The sequence below is a fragment of the Podarcis pityusensis genome, assembly GCF_964106645.2.
Source record: "Podarcis pityusensis genome assembly, chromosome: 11".
Classification (NCBI taxonomy): domain Eukaryota; kingdom Metazoa; phylum Chordata; class Lepidosauria; order Squamata; family Lacertidae; genus Podarcis; species Podarcis pityusensis.
In genome coordinates this window covers 62,833,242-62,852,969 of record NC_138036.1, presented here as the reverse complement: position 1 = coordinate 62,852,969, position 19,728 = coordinate 62,833,242, and the positions used below count along the sequence as shown (strand labels likewise).

General features: G+C 45.2%; 1 protein-coding gene across 4 annotated transcripts in view; it reads right to left on the bottom strand.

Annotated features, from left to right (window-relative positions):
- The window catches only part of APBA1 (amyloid beta precursor protein binding family A member 1), a 101,572-nt gene that overhangs the window by 47,741 nt on the left and 34,103 nt on the right, over positions 1-19,728 (bottom strand). Inside the window, exons 1-2 of one of the 4 annotated variants that reach the window (XM_080972523.1) lie at positions 10,259-10,338; positions 2,599-2,638 (exon numbers count right to left, since the gene is read on the bottom strand). The exons of 2 other annotated variants lie outside the window; for them this stretch is intronic. The gene's annotated coding sequence lies outside the window, so the exon portion shown is untranslated. Of the gene's footprint in view, positions 1-2,598; positions 2,639-10,258; positions 10,352-19,728 lie in introns of those variants that run through there. One more of the 4 variants, XM_080972524.1, reaches the window with a different exon arrangement.

Sequence of the window (19,728 nt, the reverse complement as noted above, 5' to 3'; positions counted from 1 at the left end):
AACAGACACTTGTGCATCAGCTTTTGTGACAGCAGCTCCAAACCAGCAATGAACAGAACAGTGTTCATGGCATGCACATCTTCCATTAAGATACATCATCCACCCCTCTAGGCTGGAATAAAAAAAAAGCATCTAGGGTTGCTTCACACATTGCAAGATGTCTATGTGGAAGGTTCTCCTGTTTAGGGCTAAGTCTTGAACTGACATTGCAATGTCCTCTGGTGAAAGTTCAACACCACAGCTTGAGGGCTTCCTTCGAATCCTGACCGGAATGCAGCAATTCCGTGGAGCACTGCACACTGGTCTAACCATCCCTGCAAAGGAAATTAGTCCAGACTGGCTGTGGGAAGGTGGTGGAAGAGACAATTTAACAACTGTTCCAGATACTCATCATGGGCAGGGACGATCTCACATTCAGGAAACATAGACTGGGTAGGCCTAAATTGCCATGAATGTGGGAGAAAGTGGCTGGTGCTTGGAAAGAAGCGGTCTGGCAACTGCTCCTTTACAAAACCCACCCTGGACCAACTAATCTACTAATCTACTTACTGGTTGCTAATAGAGCTTCTTTTGGGAAGGTAATTAAGAAGACTGAGAAGATGATGCCCTGGTTTGGAGAATCTTAAGCTGAGATAGGAATGATGTTTTTGCTCTGCTCCTCACCCCACCCCTGTGAAGCCCCCTTGCTCTTCTCTTCACAGCACGAGTGATCAAACCAGTAACCCTCCAATTAACCATAGTTCCCCATTCCAGGAAAGTACAGAAGCCAGTTTCAGAATAAACCACAATCTGAAGTAGGTTTAAGATCCTTTTATGGCTTTTAAAATGTGTCCGGGGTGTGTGTTAAATTTTGTATTGTTGTTATGCATTTTGGTTTTTTATGCTGTACACCTGTGATCTTTCAATAAAAGGCAGTATAAAAATTAATTAATAATAATAGAACGATTGTGGCTTATTTTGGAACAAGGAACTGTAATTTCTAAGTTCAGACAAAAGCGGTAAACTATGGTTGATCAGAGGGCGGGGGGGGGGGGAGTTTCTTCATATAATCGTTCAAATATGTCCAATATGTGAAGCAATCCACATGTGCATTTCCAAAGACCAGCAAAAGGAGCCAGAGCTTCAAAGCGCAGAACATGTTCCCGTGGCGGGGCTCTTTTGCTTCTCTTGCCATTATAAAGTGCATCTGGAGCTGGGCATCTTATGTTCATCTCTTGAGGACACTTTCCTCTTTCATTCAAGCAGTGGGTGGCTTTCTGTTTCTTGAATTTGCTGATCAGGGACAACTGAGCAAACATTCAGCTTGCTTTCTAAACATAATTAAAACCCTAATGAAGAATGGCAGTCTCTGAATCTACATCTCCAAGCAGAAAGAGGAATGTGTTTTCTAAGGATGCCATGTCCGAATGATGCCACAGCTCTTTCCCCTCCCCACCCCACTTCAAATACAGATTGATCATGCCCTGGAGGAGGGATGTAACTGCAAATGGAAAATTATACAGAATTAAAGCTAGCTGATTAGAAAAAGGTGAACAAAATGAAAATAAACTTAAAATGTTTTAGATCTTTAAAACCTATCCAAGAAAAGAAATACTCAGGGATGCAAGAAAGAAATGGTCAGGGACAAAGTTAAGAAAGACATTCATAGTTTTATAAAAATGGGCATTTCACCTTGTTGTGTAGGAACTAATACAAAAATGAGTTGCAATTTCAGCTAAACTGGGGAAACAGCTTGAAGCATTCGTTGTGCTGAGCTATTTCAATTGCTTTTGTTTGATTTGCTCATTGCAAGCAACTAAAAGTCTGTAAATTTTGATAATAAACCTGATTTGCAATGGGGGTTGAATAATTTCAATTGCAACTGCATATTGTGAGCTTTCTTGGGAGTACTATGCCTGTAAATGTGGTATTTAAATAATTTTATAATAATAAAAAAATTACAACTAACCAAATCATGCCTTCTATACTTTTCCAAAAGCAGTAGCTAAGGGGGCTATAACGGTTGCCATATGTCCTCCTTTTCCAGGACATGCCCTCTTTTTCATGGGTATGTAAAATGAGTCTCGTCATAGCGATCCATAGTTAAAAGTAAAGGCCTGGAAACGATGCCTTATGAGGAACGGCTAAGGGAGCTGGGCATGTTTAGCCTGGAGAAGAGGAGGTTAAGGGGTGATATGATAGCCATGTTCAAATATATAAAAGGATGTCACATAGAGGAGGGAGAAAGGTTGTTTTCTGCTGCTCCAGAGAAGCGGACACGGAGCAATGGATCCAAACTACAAGAAAGAAGATTCCACCTAAACATTAGGAAGAACTTCCTGACAGTAAGAGCTGTTTGACAGTGGAATTTGCTGCCAAGGAGTGTGGTGGAGTCTCCTTCTTTGGAGGTCTTTAAGCAGAGGCTTGACAACCATATGTCAGGAGTGCTCTGATGGTGTTTCCTGCTTGGCAGGGGGTTGGACTCGATGGCCCTTGTGGTCTCTTCCAACTCTATGATTCTATGAAAAGTAGAAGTCAGCAAAGGTGTCCTTGTTTTTGCTCTTCAAAATATGGGAACCCTAGCTAGCAAAAGGTAATAGACCAGGCCTTCTCTCTTACCTTTGTAATTAGATATTTTGGGGACCAGCAGGGTTCAAAACTAAAAAAAAGAAAGAAGGAAAAAAGTTACTGTATTTTTCGCTCTATAAGACGCACTTTTCCCCCTCCAAAAATTAAGGGGAAATGTGTGTGCATCTTATGGAGCGAATGCAGGCTCCTTGGCTTCAGCGATAGCAACACGAAGCCTCCGAAGTGCAGAGGGAATGCTCCCTCCGCGCTCCGGAGGCTTCGTGTTGCTTTCGCTGAAGCCTGGAGAGCAAGAGGGGTTGGTGCGCACCGACCCCTCTTGTTCTCCAGGCTTCAGGGATAGCCGCCTGAAGCTTCCGGAGTGCAGCGGGAGGTCCCGCTGCACTCCGGAGGCTTCGCGTTGCTTTCGCTGAAGCCAGGAGAGCAAGACTCTCCTGGCTTCAGCAGAGAGGGTGAGCTGCGCAGCGCCCCTTCAGTGAAGCAGGAGGAGAAATGGAAGGGGCTCCGTTTCTCCTGTCGCTTCACTGAAGGGGCGCTGAGCAGAGAGGGGGAGAATTTTTCCCCCCTGTTCTCCCCTTCCTATGGTCCGGTGCGTCCTATAGAGCGAAAAATACGGTATTGCAATTCTGTTACTGAACTAGATTGATCTTTGTTCCAGCAAGGAAATGCTTGCATTTTAATTTCGCCAACAATAGCTGAATATTACAAAGAAAGATGTTTTAAGTTGTCTGTCTATCCATTTCGCTCTCACAACAATCCTGTGGTGTAGGTTAGGCTGAAAGATTCTTCATGGCCCAAGGTCATCCATTGAGCTTCATGGAGATTTGAACCCTGGTCTGCCAGGTTCTAGTCAAACACTAATAGCTACACCACTCTCGCTGTGTTTATTCTGCAGTTATGCAGTTGTATTTTAAGGAATCTTTTGGAAGGAGAGGATGGTGTCTACGCAGAGAAATAGACCATGCCTGCACTAAACGCTGGACCTGTGTAGAATGCTTCCATATATGGATGTGTTAGTGCTCCATCCATTGGTTTCCCTCCTCAATTGACAAACGTTTTTATGTTTATAGCAGAGCAAAATGTAAGAAAACATTAGCGCTGGTACATACTCAGGGCTTAACCATCAAGCCTCATGTATTTGGAATGTGAGTTGGAAAAGCTCCAGGTCCATTGCTCCGTGTCCGCTTCTCTGCAGCAGCAAAAAACAACCTTTCTCCCTCCTCTATGTGACATCCTTTTATATATTTGAACATGGCTATCATATCACCCCTTAACCTCCTCTCCTCCAGGCTAAACATGCCCAGCTCCCTTAGCCGTTCCTCATAAGGCATCGTTTCCAGGCCTTTGACCATTTTGGTTGCCCTCCTCTGGACCCGTTCCAGTTTGTCAGTGTCCTTCTTGAACTGTGGTCCCCAGAACTGGACACAGTACTCCAGGTGAGGTCTGACCAGAGCAGAATACAGTGGCACTATTACTTCCCTTGATCTAGATGCTATACTCCTATTGATGCAGCCCAGAATTGCATTGGCTTTTTTAGCTGCCGCGTCACACTGTTGGCTCATGTCAAGTTTGTGGTCAACCAAGACTCCTAGATCCTTTTCACATGTACTGCTCTCAAGCCAGGTGTCCCCCATCTTGTATTTGTGCCTCTCATTTTTTTTGCCCAAGTGCAATACTTTACATTTCTCCCTGTTAAAATTCATCTTGTTTGTTTTGGCCCAGTTCTCTAATCTGTCAAGGTCGTTTTGAAGTGTGATCCTGTCCTCTGGGGTGTTAGCCACCCCTCCCAGTTTGGTGTCATCTGCAAATTTGATCAGGATGCCCTTGAGTCCATCATCCAAGTCGTTGATAAAGATGTTGAATAAGACCGGGCCCAAGACAGAACCCTGTGGCACCCCACTAGTCACTCTTCTCCAGGATGAAGAGGAACCATTGATGAGCACCCTTTGGGTTCGGTCAGTCAGCCAGTTACAAATCCACTGAGTGGTAGCATAGTCAAGACCGCATTTTACCAGCTTCTTTACAAGAATATCATGGGGCACCTTGTCAAATGCCTTGCTGAAATCAAGGTAGGCTACATCCACTGCGTTCCCTTCATCTACCAGGCTTGTAATTCTGTCAAAAAACGAGATCAGGTTAGTCTGACATGACTTAATTTTTCAGAAATCCATGCTGACTATTGGTGATCACAGCATTCCTTTCTAGGTGCTCACAGACTGTTTGCTTAATGATCTGCTCCAGAATCTTCCCTGGTATTGATGTCAGACTGACTGGGCGGTAATTATCTGGGTCCTCTCTTTCCCCCTTTTTGAAAATAGGGACAACATTTGCCCTCCTACAGTCTGCCGGGACTTCGCCTGTTCTCCAGGAATTCTCAAAGATGACTGCCAGTGGTTCTGAGATCACATCTGCCAGTTCTTTTAATACTCTTGGATGCAGTTCATCTGGCCCTGGAGACTTGAATACATCTAAACTAGCCAAGTATTCTTGTACTATCTCCTTAGTTATTCTGGGCTGTGTTTCCTCTGCTGAATCATTTGCTCCAAATTCTTCAGGTCGGGCATTGTTTTCTTTATCGGAGAAGACTGAGGCAAAGAAGGCATTGAGGAGTTCAGCCCTTTCTGTGTCCCCTGTTTGCATTTCACCTTCTTCTCCTCTGAGTGACCCCACTGTTTCTTTGTTCTTCCTTTTGCTACGAACATACCCATAAAAGCCTTTTTTGTTGCTTTTAACCTCTCTAGCAAGCCTGAGTTCATTCTGTGCTTTAGCTTTTCTGACTTTGTGTCTACACGTGCTGGCTATTTGTTTGAATTCCTCTTTGGTGGTTTCCCCCCTTTTCCATTTTTTGTACACATCCTTTTTTAATCTTAACTCAGTTAAAAGTTCTTTACATAGCCACCCTGGCTTCTTTAGGCACCTTCCATGTTTCCGTCTCATTGGTATTGCCTGACGTTGTGCTTTTACTATCTCCCTCTTAACAAACTCCCAGCCATCATGAACTCCCTTTCCTTTTAGTATTACTGTCCATGGGATCTCACCCTGCACTTCCCTAAGTTTTATGAAGTCGGCTTTCTTAAAGTCCAGAAATTGAGTCCTAGTATGCTTGCTGCTCCTTTCCGCTGTATAGTAAACTTCAGAAGAGCATGATCACTCGCGCCTAATGATCCTTCCACTTCTACCCCACTAACCAGGTCATCGACATTGGTTAGGACCAGATCTAAAATGGCTGTTCCTCTTGTTGCTTCTCCCACTTTCTGGACAATGAAGTTGTCTGCAAGGCCAGTGAGGAATCTGTTTGACCCTATGCTCTTGGCTGAGTTTGACACCCAACAAATATCTGGGTAATTGAAGTCCCCCATTACTACTATCTCCCTTCCTTTTGCATGCTTGGCCATCTGTTCCAGGAAGGCATCATCTATGTCCTCCGTTTGGCTTGGGGGTCTATAGTAAACTCCCACAATGAGGTCACTGTTATTCTTCTCTCCCTTAATTTTGACCCAAATGCTCTCACTTTGGCTTTGAGGTTCTAAATCTTGGATCTCTTCACAGGTATACACATCCCTGACATATAACGCCACTCCTCCTCCTTTCTTGTCTGGTCTGTTTCTCTGAAATAGATTGTATCCCTCCATTATTACATTCCAATCGTGGGACTTATCCCACCAGGTTTCAGTGATGCCTATTATGTCATATTTAGTTTGCTGTATCAAGAGCTCAAGCTCATCTTGTTCATTTCCCATGCTTTGCGCATTAGTGTACAGACATTGAAGTCCATTAATCATTCCCCCGTGTCTCTTATTTAAGGATTTTTTCCTCCCACCACTAGGTCTGCGTGCTGTTTGCTCCATTTGGGCTATGACATTTGGATGATCATCTTCATCAATTGATAGACTCCTACCTTCAGGAGCACTGTCTCCCTCCCCCACACTAGTCAGTTTAAAGCCCTCCTGATGAGGTTTCTGAGATTTTTGGCAAAAACATTTCTCCCAGCCGTTGTGAGGTGCAGCCCATCGCTTGCCAGAAGTCCATCTTCAAGAAACTGCAGTCCGTGATCTAAGAATCCAAACCGTTCCTGTTTACACCATTTGCGAAGCCAGCTGTTCACTTCCACTATTTTTCCCTCTCTCCCTGGGCCACGTCGTTCAACTGGGAGGACAGATGAGGTGACAATTTGTGCATTTAATTGCTTCAATTTCCTGCCCAGAGCCTCGTAGTCTCTTTTGATCTTCTGGAGGCTATTGCTTGCAGTGTCATTGGTTCCCACATGAACCAAGAGGAAGGGGTAGTTGTCAGTGGGTTTTATGATTCCTTGCAGTCGTTCAGTTACATCTTGGATCTTAGCCCCGGGGAGACAGCACACTTCCCGAGACATCTTGTCAGGCCCACAGATCACTGCTTCTGTTCCCCTCAGTAGGGAATCCCCTATAACCACTACACGCCTCCTCTTAGGTTTGGTCGGGGTTCTTCCGTGAGCTGTCCGTTCCAAGGTCGCCTGCACATTCCCTGAGGACTGACTTTGCTACTCGTCTTCATATACCTGATCGACTGTAATGAGGGAGAGATCCTCAAATGGATTCTGCTCTTCGTCTTCCATGCTAGGGGAGAGGACCTCAAAGCGATTGTGTATTTCTAAACAATCAGAGCGAACCCTGGGCCTCCTACTTCTTTGAGTCACGTTTCTCCATATATCTGGCTCCTGTGTTGGTGAACTAGCCTCCTTCTCAGGGGAGTCCCCTGTCTCCTCCTTGGTGGAGACGGTGTGCTCTGTTGCTTCCAATAAGAGCTCCAGCTCTCTAATTCTTTGGAGCGTAGCTACACGTTCCTCTAGTTGCTGGACTTTGTCTTTTAAGAGGGCAATCAACATGCAATTGCTGCAGGTAAAGCTGCCTGCAACCTTTGGCAAGATGGCAAACATTGCGCAGGAACCGCAGGCGACTGCAGCTGTTCCCTCCCCCTCCATCTTGAGAATGTGTCGTTGGGGGTGGCTACAGCGGTCCTCCTTTTGCTCCTTCTTCAACTGCTGCCCTGCAAGCTCTGATAACCTCCTCCCACAGCTAATCACCTGCCTCAACAGAAACCCTGCCCCCTCTGACCTTTGCACAGGGAGAGCAGCCAATCAGCCACAAAGAAACACACACACACACACACACACACACGAAAACCCTTTTTGCTCCTTCTTCAACTGCTGCCCTGCAAGCTCTGCTAAGCTCCTCCCACAGCTAATCACCTGCCTCAACAGAAACCCTGCCCCCTCTGACCTTTGCACAGGGAGAGCAGCTAATTAAAGTGGATTCTTAATTTTACTAATACACACTAAGTACCCCAAAGATGGCAGCAGCTCCCACACCCAAAATCTTCAATTCTGATCATTGTTTCATGTGTGAACAAGAGCTCTCAGTGTGATAAGGGAATTGTAGTCATGTCTCGAGGGAACGGGTATGAGAACTCAAAATGCACCTCCCTTATAAAGGAACTGGAAAGAAGACTAAGAAATGGGACAGAATTTGAGAGGTGAATAAACGAAAAATACATGTATATGTAATTGTTTGGGGTTGGCTGGGAAAACAACTTTTGTGGTGCATCATAATCAACAGTGCAACAATTTCTTTTCAGAGTCTGGAAACACCACCAAAAGTTACAATGCCCCAGGGATCCAAGAGCATACTTCACTCACCTAGCCAGAGTTACCAAAATTATTTTAAAACACTGCTATCTCGCCTTTCAATTGCTTCACTACAGCTCCATCAGTTCCTTGCAAGCAGGCAAATATTTCTGACGTACGAAAATTTATTAGTATGGAGTTTTCAAATGGGGGCTGTTTGTTAACTTGCACTCCCTCTGCTGGCTACACTCTGCCACACAAATAATAAATGCTTATGTGACTTCTGTGGCCCAGTTAATTCTCTGCAAGCAGTGCAAACTATCTTACAAACATAAAGAAGAAGAGCACATGGAGGGTTTCAATTCAAAACAATCAAGAGAAGTCACAGCTTAGAGTTGATCAAGAGTCCTAGAAGTCTGTTCCCCAATACTTTTCAATGCCCTTAATGCAAGTCTATCCAGAAAGGTCTTTTAGATTTCTTGACCTTTTCCTCTAGCAAGCAGAATGGACACAGCTAATCACATTTGTGCCTGGCTTTCACAATCTGCATTCTTTACTAGTAAGAGAAAAAAAGAAGAAGGGGGTCATCTGATTTCCACAGCAGCTGCATCACCAAACCTTTTGTAAAATGAACAGTAGGACTGGGCAATAGATGAATATATTGTCCAAAAACATTTTGAAGTCCATATTGTGATACAGCTTGGTTTTCGAACAGCTTAGTTCTCGAACGTTTTGGCTCCCAAACATCACAAACCTGGAAGTGACTGTTCCGGTTTGCGAACTATTTTTGGAAGCCAAACATCCGACAGGGCTTCCGTGGCTTCTGAGCTTCCTACAGCCAATCAGAAGCCGCACTTTGGTTTCTGAATGTTTTGGAAGTCGAATGGACTTCCGGAATGGATTCTGTTCGACTTCTAAGGTACGACTGTATTGGTTTCATAATTTTTGACCTGGCAATGTATCGCAAATCATGGTGTGTGGGTGTGCTATGGAAAAATCACAATGTGGGAAAAACTGTGACGCCAGCCAACGCTTCTCTCAATTCCTGCAGCCCATTAACTCTGCCAGCTTAGCTGGCTCCTGCAGGAATCACAAGAGCAGGCGCCAGCAAAAATCACGATGCAGGAAAAACTGTGAAGCCAGCTAATGCCTCTCCATAGCTCCATCCTCCATCATGATATATCAGTATATTGTGATGTTTAGCTGGTGATATATCACAATGTTGAAAACCAGGTATCACCCAGCCCTAATGGACAGCAAATGAAACACAGAAGTTACTTCAAATGAATATAGGTATGCTAAATATTTCATTCTTTTTGGGGGGGATATCGCAGGGGTCAGCACACCCGCACTGTGCTGTGGATGAGCCTCACCCTGGGAAAACCTATGGGTGTGATACACATTTCAGAGCTAGCGTGCTTCAGAAAGGTGGACTTAAAGCAAAGAACACGAGGCGGCTGAATCTCCTTTGCTTATCATTTCCTTGGCAAATGCCAAGCTGAAAACACATCTTCAAGAAAAGGCTAGTAATGACAACTCTTGCAAGTCCTCAGCATTTGCCTTATCATACTGGGTGCGGATGCTAAGTTGATCTTATGCATATGGAGTTGGCTGTGTTTAGGCATGGATTTAGCTCTTTTCAGGAGAAGCAAATATCTCCTTTTACAGGACAGGGTACTGTCAAGGTTCAGGGAATCCTATCCCTCCCCTAGTAGCAGCCAAAGAAGCAGATAACACGAAGAGTCCTTGCCACATAATTTATTCAATATTCACACAGAGAGACAAAGGAATGTAGTCCTTATTCAATACAGTGGTACCTTGGTTCTCAAACTTAATCTGTTCCAGAAGTCTGTTTGAAAACCAAAGCGTTCCAAAATCAAGACATGCTTTCCCATAGAAAGTAATGCAAAACAGATTAATCCGTTCCAGACTTTTAAAAACAACCCCTAAAATAGTAAAATTTAACATGAATTTTACTATCTAACGAGACCATTGATCCATAAAATGAAAGCAATAATCAATGTACTGCACAGTACTATAAAATAAATAAAATAGTATTGTAGATGATAAAAAAGTTTTAAAAAATCTTACCTGCACTGATGATAGTCATTGTTTGGATGGGGGGCTTTTATCCATTTCCGCAGTCAATCAATCAATCAATCAATCAATCCAACAGTAGCTGAACTGGGATCCACACAGTCACAAAAACAAATTAACGGAAAAAGCCTTTTAAAAAAAACGCAAAATAAAAAGCAAAAACAAAAGCACCAAATATAAGCTTGAAATATCACCTCAAAACACTGCAGTCAGAAACGGAAGGTCTGAATTACTATGGGGGGGACGCAAATTAGCAGCGCAACAGGAAACATGGAAACAGAGCACATTCAGCTTCCGAGGCAAAGTTAAAAAACCGGAACATCTACTTCCGGTTTTGCAGCATTTGGGTTCCAAGTTGTTCGTGAACTAGCTGTTCGAAAACCGAGGTACCGTTGCAACGGCGTTGTTCCGAGTAAAGCCCAACCCTCTCCGTCTCTCTTATCCTATGCCAGGAATGTCCAACTCCCAAGAGACTGTGATCTACTCCTGGTATAAAAAAACTGGCAGTGATCTACCCACTGTCATTGAAGGGAGGAGGAGCATGTGTGAGATGGGTGGATTGCCCAGAGTTGTTGAGCTTTTTAGGGGGAGTATTGCAAAGAGTTTTTTAGCTCTCCCCCGGTAACTTTTTGTACACAAAAAGTGATCTACCAGGATCAGCCAGGGATCTACCAGTAGATCACAATCTACTGGTTGGACATCCCTGTCCTACAAGTGAAACTTGGAAAATTTGAATATTGTGGAAAAGTTCATTTATTTCAGTAATTCAACTTAAAAGGTGAAACTAAGATATGAGATAGACTCATGGCATGCAAAGTGAGATATGTCAAGCCTTTATTTGTTATAATTTAATCTTTTAATGTTTGATGTATCACAGTATTTTAATATTCTTTTGGAAGCCGCCCAGAGTGGCCGGGGAAGCCCAGCCAGACGGGCGGGGTATAAATAATAAATTGTTGTTGTTGTTGTTGTTGTTGTTGTTGTTGTTGTTATGGCATACAGCTGATGAATACCCCAAATTAACAATCTCAGAAAATTAGAATATTAAATGAAATCAGCAAAACAAGGATTGCAAATAGAGCAATATTGGACCTCTGAGAAGTAGAAGCATGCATATGTACTCAGTACTTGGTTTGGGCCCCTTCTGCATCAATTACTGCCTCAATGTGGCATGGCTGCGATCAGTTTGTGGCACTGCGGAGGTGTTATGTAAGACCAGGATGCTTCAATAGCAGCCTTCGGCTTTTCTGCATTGCTCGGTCTCATGTCTCTCATCTTTCTCTTGGCAATGCCCCATAGATTCTCTATGGGGTTCAGGTCAGGCGAGTTTGCTGGCCAATCAAGCACAGTAATCTTACGGGCATTGAACCAGGTTTTGGTACTTTTGGCAGTGTGGGCAGGTGCCAAGTCCTGCTGGAAAATGAAGTCAGCATCCCCATAAAGCTCGTCTGCAGAAGGAAACATGAAGTGCTCCAAAATCTCCTGGTAGACGGCTGTGTTGACCCTGGACTTAATGAAGTACAGTGGACCAACACCAGCTGATGACATGGCTCCCCAAATCAACACAGACTGTGGAAACTTCACACTGGACTTCAAGCATCTGGCAGTGTGCCTCTCCATTCTTCCTCCAGACTTTGGGTCCTTGGTTTCCAAATGAGATGCAAAAGTTGCTGTCATCAGAAAAGAGGACTTGGGACCACTGAGCAATAGACCACTTCTTTTTTTCTTTAGCCCAGGTAGTACGCTTCTGAGTACAGGGCGATGGGCTTCGTGGGGTGGTGAATGCTTCCCTCCGTGAGGGAGCCTTCCCAGACCCGCTGAAAGAGGCGGTTATTAAACCGCTTCTTAAAAAACCATCTTTAGATGCGGCCACGATAGCCAACTATCGCCCAGTCTCAAATCTTCCATTCTTGGGCAAGGTGATTGAGCGAGTGGTTGCTGAACAACTCCAGGCACGCCTGGAAGAAGCGGACCATTTGGATCCCTTCCAGTCGGGATTCAGGCCTCATCATGGGACTGAAACTGCCTTGGTCGCACTGGTTGATGATCTCCGGCGGGCTAGGGACAAAGGTGAGAGCTGTTTCCTAGTTCTGCTGGATCTCTCAGCGGCGTTTGATACCATCGACCATAACATCCTCCTGGACCGTCTTGAGGGGCTGGGAGCTGGGGGCACTGTTATACAGTGGTTCCGCTCCTTACTCCTGGGCCGTGTTCAGAAAGTGGTGGTGGGGGATGAGTGTTCAGACCCCTGGGCCCTCACTTGTGGGGTGCCTCAGGGTTCTGTCCTCTCCCCCATGCTTTTTAACATCTACATGAAGCCGCTGGGAGAGATCATCAGGGGATTTGGGCTGGGTATTCATCAGTATGTGGATGATACCCAGCTCTACCTCTCTTTCAAATCAGAACCAGTGAAGGCAGTGAAGGTCCTGTGTGAGTGCCTGGAGGCGGTTGGAGGTTGGATGGCGGCTAACAGATTGAGGTTGAATCCTGACAAGACAGAAGTACTGTTTTTGGGGGACAGGAGGCGGGCAGGTGTGGAGGATTCCCTGGTCCTGAATGGGGTAACTGTGCCCCTGAAGGACCAGGTGCGCAGCCTGGGAGTCATTTTGGACTCACAGCTGTCCATGGAGGCACAGGTCAAATCTGTGTCCAGGGCAGCTGTTTACCAGCTCCATCTGGTACGCAGGCTGAGACCCTATCTGCCTGCGGACTGCCTCGCCAGAGTGGAGCATGCTCTGGTTATCTCCCGCTTGGATTACTGCAATGCGCTCTACGTGGGGCTACCTTTGAAGGTGACCCGGAAACTACAACTAATCCAGAATGCGGCAGCTAGACTGGTGACTGGGAGCGGCCGCAGAGACCACATAACACCGGTCTTGAAAGACCTACATTGGCTCCCAGTACGTTTCCGAGCACAATTCAAAGTGTTGGTGCTGACCTTTAAAGCCCTAAACGGCCTTGGTCCAGTATATCTGAAGGAGCGTCTCCACCCCCATCGTTCTACCCGGACACTGAGGTCCAGCACCGAGGGCCTTCTGGCGGTTCCCTCACTGCGAGAAGCCAAGTTACAGGGAACCAGGCAGAGGGCCTTCTCGGTAGTGGCGCCTTCCCTGTGGAACACCCTCCCACCAGATGTCAAAGAGAACAACAACTACCAGGCTTTTAGAAGACATCTGAAGGCAGCCCTGTTTCGGGAAGCTTTTAATGTTTGATGTATTATAGTATTTTAATATTCTTTTGGAAGCCGCCCAGAGTGGCCGGGGAAGCCCAGCCAGATGGGCGGGGTATAAATAATAAATTATTATTATTATTATTATTATTATTATTATTATTATTATTCTGACATTGTTTCTTGTTCAGGAGTGGCTTGACAAGAGGAATACAACATTTGAAGCCCATCTCCAGGATCCGTCTGTGTGTGGTGGCTCTTGATGCACTAACTCCAGCCTCAGTCCACTCCTTGTGAAAGTCCCCAACACGTAGAATCATAGAATAGAATAACAGAATCATAGAGTTGGAAGAGACCACAAGGGCCATCGAGTCCAACCCCCTGCCAAGCAGGAAACACCATCAGAGCACTCCTGACATATGGTTGTCAAGCCTCTGCTTAAAGACCTCCAAAGAAGGAGACTCCACCACACTCCTTGGCAGCAAATTCCACTGTCAAACAGCTCTTACTGTCAGGAAGTTCTTCCTAATGTTTAGGTGGAATCTTCTTTCTTGTAAGAATCTTAGGTGGAATCTTGTTTGTTTTGGCTCAGTTCTCTAATCTGTCAAGGTCGTTTTGAAGTCGTTTGGAACCATCTTTTAGATTTAGGGGAGCTAGTCTCAAACGTTTGTTGGGGGAGACCTAGGTTTTTTTGTGGGGGGAGTTATTTTTCCTGTCTTCACGCTTTTTATGATGGAGGACCGCTGTAGCCACCCCCAACGACACGTTCTCAAGATGGAGGGGGAGGGAACAGCTGCAGTCGCCTGTGGTTCCTGCGCAATGTTTGCCATCTTGCCAAAGGTTGCAGGCGGCTTTACCTGCAGCAATTGCATGTTGATTGCCCTCTTAAAAGACAAAGTCCAGCAACTGGAGGAACGTGTAGCTACGCTCCAAAGAATTAGAGAGCTGGAGCTCTTATTGGAAGCAACAGAGCACACCGTCTCCACCAAGGAGGAGACAGGGGACTCCCCTGAGAAGGACGCTAGTTCACCAACACAGGAGCCAGATATATGGAGAAACGTGACTCAAAGAAGTAGGAGGCCCAGGGTTCGCTCTGATTGTTTAGAAATACACAATCGCTTTGAGGTCCTCTCCCCTAGCATGGAAGACGAAGAGCAGAATCCATTTGAGGATCTCTCCCTCATTACAGTCGATCAGGTATATGAAGACGAGCAGCAAAGTCAGTCCTCAGGGAATGTGCAGGCGACCTTGGAGCGGACAGCTCACGGAAGAACCCCGACCAAACCTAAGAGGAGGCGTGTAGTGGTGATAGGGGATTCCCTACTGAGGGGAACAGAAGCAGTGATCTGTGGGCCTGACAAGATGTCTCGGGAAGTGTGCTGTCTCCCCAGGGCTAAGATCCAAGATGTAACTGAACGACTGCAAGGAATCATAAAACCCACTGACAAATACCCCTTCCTCTTGGTTCATGTGGGAACCAATGACACTGCAAGCAATAGCCTCCAGAAGATCAAAAGAGACTACGAGGCTCTGGGCAGGAAATTGAAGCAATTAAATGCACAAATTGTGATCTCATCTGTCCTCCCAGTTGAACGACGTGGTCCAGGGAGAGAGGGGAAAATAGTGGAAGTGAACAGCTGGCTTCGCAAATGGTGTAAACAGGAACGGTTTGGATTCTTAGATCACGGACTGCAGTTTCTTGAAGATGGACTTCTGGCAAGCGATGGGCTGCACCTCACAACGGTTGGGAGAAATGTTTTTGCCAAAAATCTCAGAAACCTCATCAGGAGGGCTTTAAACTGACTAATGTGGGGGAGGGAGACAGTGCTCCTGAAGGTAGGAGTCTATCAATTGATGAAGATGATCATCCAAATGTCATAGACCAAATGGAGCAAACAGCACACAGACCTAGTGGTGGGAGGAAAAAATCCTTAAATAAGAGTCACGGGGGAATGATTAATGGACTTCAGTGTCTGTACACTAATGCGCAAAGCATGGGAAATAAACAAGATGAGCTTGAGCTCTTGGTACAGCAAACTAAATATGACATAATAGGCATCACTGAAACCTGGTGGGATAAGTCCCACGATTGGAATGTAATAACGGGGGGATACAATCTATTTCAGAGAAACAGACCAGACAAGAAAGGAGGAGGAGTGGCGTTATATGTCAGGGATGTGTATACCTGTGAAGAGATCCAAGATTTAGAACCTCAAAGCCAAAGTGAGAGCATTTGGGTCAAAATTAAGGGAGAGAAGTATAACAGTGACCTCATTGTGGGAGTTTACTATAGATCCCCAAGCCAAACGGAGGACATAGATGATGCCTTCCTGGAACAGATGGCCAAGCATGCGAAAGGAAGGGAGATAGTAGTAATGGGGGACTTCAATTACCCGGATATTTGTTGGATGTCAAACTCAGCCAAGAGCATAAGGTCAAACAGATTCCTCACTGGCCTTGCAGACAACTTCATTGTCCAGAAAGTGGGAGAAGCAACAAGAGGAACAGCCATTTTAGATCTGGTCCTAACCAATGTTGATGACCTGGTTAGTGGAGTAGAAGTGGAAGGATCATTAGGCGCGAGTGATCATGCTCTTCTGAAGTTTACTATACAGCGGAAAGGAGCAGCCAAGCATACTAGGACTCAATTTCTTGACTTTAAGAAAGCTGACTTCATAAAACTTAGGGAAGTGCTGGGTGAGATCCCATGGACAGTAATACTAAAAGGAAAGGGAGTTCATGATGGCTGGGAGTTTGTTAAGAGGGAGATAGTAAAAGCACAACTTCAGGCAATACCAATGAGACGGAAACATGGAAGGTGCCTAAAGAAGCCAGGGTGGCTATCTAAAGAACTTTTAACTGAGTTAAGATTAAAAAAGGATGTGTACAAAAAATGGAAAAGGGGGGAAACCACCAAAGAGGAATTCAAACAAATAGCCAGCACGTGTAGACACAAAGTCAGAAAAGCTAAAGCACAGAATGAACTCAGGCTTGCTAGAGAGGTTAAAAGCAACAAAAAAGGCTTTTATGGGTATGTCCGTAGCAAAAGGAAGAACAAAGAAACAGTGGGGTCACTCAGAGGAGAAGATGGTGAAATGCAAACAGGGGACACAGAAAGAGCTGAACTCCTCAATGCCTTCTTTGCCTCAGTCTTCTCCGATAAAGAAAACAATGCCCGACCTGAAGAATTTGGAGCAAATGATTCAGCAAAGGAAACACAGCCCAGAATAACTAAGGAGATAGTACAAGAATACTTGGCTAGTTTAGATGTATTCAAGTCTCCAGGGCCAGATGAACTGCATCCAAGAGTATTAAAAGAACTGGCAGATGTGATCTCAGAACCACTGGCAGTCATCTTTGAGAATTCCTGGAGAACAGGCGAAGTCCCGGCAGACTGGAGGAGGGCAAATGTTGTCCCTATCTTCAAAAAGGGGAAAAGAGAGGACCCAAATAATTACCGCCCAGTCAGTCTGACATCAATACCAGGGAAGATTCTGGAGCAGATCATTAAGCAAACAGTGTGTGAGCACCTAGAAAGGAATGCTGTGATCACCAATAGTCAGCATGGATTTCTGAAAAATAAGTCATGTCAGACTAACCTGATCTCATTTTTTGACAGAATTACAAGCCTGATAGATGAAGGGAACACAGTGGATGTAGCCTACCTTGATTTCAGCAAGGCATTTGACAAGGTGCCTCATGATATTCTTGTAAAGAAGCTGGTAAAATGTGGTCTTGACTATGCTACCACTCAGTGGATTTGTAACTGGCTGACTGACCGAACCCAAAGGGTGCTCATCAATGGTTCCTCTTCATCCTGGAGAAGAGTGACTAGTGGGGTGCCACAGGGTTCTGTCTTGGGCCCGGTCTTATTCAACATCTTTATCAACGACTTGGATGATGGACTCAAGGGCATCCTGATCAAATTTGCAGATGACACCAAATTGGGAGGGGTGGCTAACACCCCAGAGGACAGGATCACACTTCAAAACGACCTTGACAGATTGGAGAACTGGGCCAAAACAAACAAGATGAATTTTAACAGGGAGAAATGTAAAGTATTGCACTTGGGCAAAAAAAATGTGAGGCACAAATACAAGATGGGGGACACCTGGCTTGAGAGCAGTACATGTGAAAAGGATCTAGGAGTCTTGGTTGACCACAAACTTGACATGAGCCAACAGTGTGACGCAGCAGCTAAAAAAGCCAATGCAATTCTGGGCTGCATCAATAGGAGTATAGCATCTAGATCAAGGGAAGTAATAGTGCCACTGTATTCTGCTCTGGTCAGACCTCACCTGGAGTACTGTGTCCAGTTCTGGGCACCACAGTTCAAGAAGGACATTGACAAACTGGAACGTGTCCAGAGGAGGGCAACCAAAATGGTCAAAGGCCTGCAAACGATGCCTTATGAGGAACGGCTAAGGGAGCTGGGCATGTTTAGCCTGGAGAAGAGGAGGTTAAGGGGTGATATGATAGCCATGTTCAAATATATAAAAGGACGTCACATAGAGGAGGGAGAAAGGTTGTTTTCTGCTGCTCCAGAGAAGCAGACACGGAGCAATGGATCCAAACTACAAGAAAGAAGATTCCACCTAAACATTAGGAAGAACTTCCTGACAGTAAGAGCTGTTCGACAGTGGAATTTGCTGCCAAGGAGTGTGGTGGAGTCTCCTTCTTTGGAGGTCTTTAAGCAGAGGCTTGACAACCATATGTCAGGAGTGATCTGATGGTGTTTCCTGCTTGGCAGGGGGTTGGACTCGATGGCCCTTGTGGTCTCTTCCAACTCTATGATTCTATGAAGTGTGATCCTGTCCTCTGGGGTGTTAGCCACCCCTCCCAGTTTGGTGTCATCTGCAAATTTGATCAGGATGCCCTTGAGTCCATCATCCAAGTCGTTGATAAAGATGTTGAATAAGACCGGGCCCAAGACAGAACCCTGTGGCACCCCACTAGTCACTCTTCTCCAGGATGAAGAGGAACCATTGATGAGCACCCTTTGGGTTCGGTCAGTCAGCCAGTTACAAATCCACTGAGTGGTAGCATAGTCAAGACCGCATTTTACCAGCTTCTTTACAAGAATATCATGGGGCACCTTGTCAAATGCCTTGCTGAAATCAAGGTAGGCTACATCCACTGCGTTCCCTTCATCTACCAGGCTTGTAATTCTGTCAAAAAACGAGATCAGGTTAGTCTGACATGACTTATTTTTCAGAAATCCATGCTGACTATTGGTGATCACAGCATTCCTTTCTAGGTGCTCACAGACTGTTTGCTTAATGATCTGCTCCAGAATCTTCCCTGGTATTGATGTCAGACTGACTGGGCGGTAATTATCTGGGTCCTCTCTTTCCCCCTTTTTGAAAATAGAGACAACATTTGCCCTCCTCCAGTCTGCCGGGACTTCGCCTGTTCTCCAGGAATTCTCAAAGATGACTGCCAGTGGTTCTGAGATCACATCTGCCAGTTCTTTTAATACTCTTGGATGCAGTTCATCTGGCCCTGGAGACTTGAATACATCTAAACTAGCCAAGTATTCTTGTACTATCTCCTTAGTTATTCTGGGCTGTGTTTCCTCTGCTGAATCATTTGCTCCAAATTCTTCAGGTCGGGCATTGTTTTCTTTATCGGAGAAGACTGAGGCAAAGAAGGCATTGAGGAGTTCAGCCCTTTCTGTGTCCCCTGTTTGCATTTCACCATCTTCTCCTCTGAGTGACCCCACTGTTTCTTTGTTCTTCCTTTTGCTACGAACATACCCATAAAAGCCTTTTTTGTTGCTTTTAACCTCTCTAGCAAGCCTGAGTTCATTCTGTGCTTTAGCTTTTCTGACTTTGTGTCTACACGTGCTGGCTATTTGTTTGAATTCCTCTTTGGTGGTTTCCCCCCTTTTCCATTTTTTGTACACATCCTTTTTTAATCTTAACTCAGTTAAAAGTTCTTTACATAGCCACCCTGGCTTCCTTAGGCACCTTCCATGTTTCCATCTCATTGGTATTGCCTGAAGTTGTGCTTTTACTATCTCCCTCTTAACAAACTCCCAGCCATCATGAACTCCCTTTCCTTTTAGTATTACTGTCCATGGGATCTCACCCTGCACTTCCCTAAGTTTTATGAAGTCGGCTTTCTTAAAGTCAAGAAATTGAGTCCTAGTATGCTTGCTGCTCCTTTCCGCTGTATAGTAAACTTCAGAAGAGCATGATCACTCGCGCCTAATGATCCTTTCACTTCTACCCCACTAACCAGGTCATCGACATTGGTTAGGACCAGATCTAAAATGGCTGTTCCTCTTGTTGCT